The sequence below is a fragment of the Trachymyrmex cornetzi genome, unplaced genomic scaffold (genome assembly GCF_001594075.2).
Source record: "Trachymyrmex cornetzi isolate Tcor2-1 unplaced genomic scaffold, Tcor1.1 scaffold385, whole genome shotgun sequence".
Classification (NCBI taxonomy): Eukaryota; Metazoa; Arthropoda; class Insecta; order Hymenoptera; family Formicidae; genus Trachymyrmex; species Trachymyrmex cornetzi.
In genome coordinates, this window is record NW_017298586.1 from 1368216 (window position 1) to 1370002 (window position 1787).

At 36.5% G+C, this 1787-nt stretch overlaps 1 protein-coding gene across 1 annotated transcript in view; it reads right to left on the minus strand.

The window, feature by feature from the left end:
* LOC108763809 (RNA-directed DNA polymerase from mobile element jockey-like) overlaps positions 1-1787 on the minus strand; it is an 11366-nt gene that overhangs the window by 4932 nt on the left and 4647 nt on the right. The gene's annotated exons all lie outside the window — the stretch shown is intronic.

A 1787-nucleotide genomic window follows, 5' to 3' on the forward strand; every position in this document is an offset into this window, starting at 1 on the left:
ATTAATAAAAAGTTATTAGTTACCGATAAAATGTAACTAAATAAAGTTAAAAAGTTAGGAGTCTAAAATGTAACTAAGTTAAGTTAAAATTAATTAACTCTTTAACTTTTTAACTGAACTTTTAACTTTTTAATTTAGCACTACCCAACCCTGGTATTTTCTCATTTTGGTAAAAATAGTTGTTAATAAGAAAATGCAGTATTAAAAGATTGATAAAAAATTATGAAAAGATTTCTATGGAGCTTTATGAGAAAAAAATTAACAATTTTTGTCTTTTGCTGTTTTTCTGTAAAGTTGATAGTACTTGAGTAAAAAATTCTTGAAAACTAATATTTTAGTAATTAATATCTTGTTAACTATTGCGAAAATTACAAAATGGTAAAGGACTCAGTTCGACTCAGTTTAGTGCGCTCTTTCTTTTTCACGAACGTTGTCAGTAGAATTATCATACCCTTTTAAAAAATACACATATTATTTATTTAAAACAAGTCATATTTATACATATGTAGCATTTTTCTGTATGTACACGCGCACCCTTTAGAGCGAACTAAATTGAATTTCCAAAAAAATTTCGATTATTTCCCCATCGAGATATTATTTCCAAAGCGCCGTCATCGATAGCTTGGCGCGCGGGGAGTGGGCAGTGGGGCAAGCGCCCCGCTCACCGTCGCGAGCCGCCAAACTCGAACGGCGCGGTGCACCTGCTAGGCCGTTCCCGCTCCTCGCGGCCCGCGCGCCGTGCGCTCGGTGGGCCGTACCTTCGGCAATAGTAGGTCGGGTGGACGCGCGTATTCGGCTATCTTTAAACGTTAATATCTCGTTAACTATTGCTGACACCGCAAAATGGTACAGGACTTTTCAATTCAGTATAGTCTGTTCTACCCACGCACGAAACATTTGTTGGTAATTTCCAGACACCCTATGTGAGTACATATGTACACTGCCCGTCATCGATCACCCTGCTGTCCTAGCAGTAGCTCTAATGCGGGGTCTACAATAGAAGTTGTAGCAGTCGTAGGGTCTTCAGTCGTAGAAAATTAACCAATCACAGTAGAATATGAGAAGAATAATGGACTATGATTGGTCAATTTTCTACGATTTAAGACCCTACGACTGCTACGACTTCTATTGTAGACCCCGCATAACTTCTCTATAATTACATTATAATCAGATCGCTCTCTTATTAAAATTTGTAACTTGAAACAACTTTAGTTATTAATTTTAATAAACGATCCGATTATAATCAAATTATAGCAAAGTTAGAGCTACTGCTAGGGCGGCAGGGACACGCGAATCAATGACGGGCAGTGTACATACATATTTGATACATATGTGATACATTCTCCATTATAATTTGTCAATTGTATGAACTCTTTTATCTTAATAAATACTACTCGAAATGCAAAATGACTAACAAATTAAATTTATTTTTTGTGATATTCTGAAACACAAATGTAGAAATTGTTATGCAAATTTTTGTCAGACTGTCTGTAATACACGGAATAAAAAGAGTAGGAAATTTACTAATCACAGTCGAGAAGAATAATCGACTGTGATTTGTCAATTTCTTACTCTTCTTACTTCGTGTATTGTAGATCAGGTCTGTCCAACACTGCTCGTGAGTCGAAAACGCTTCCAGCTCTCGGTCATCTCGATAGAGCGAGACGGAGAGAAAATAACAAAGGATAGGCGGTAGGACTCCGCCTGAATTCATATCTGTCCGAGAGTCATAGAATGAAGAAACCGAGTGAAAACCCATTTCTCAAAATAAATTATAGTAGCTGTCA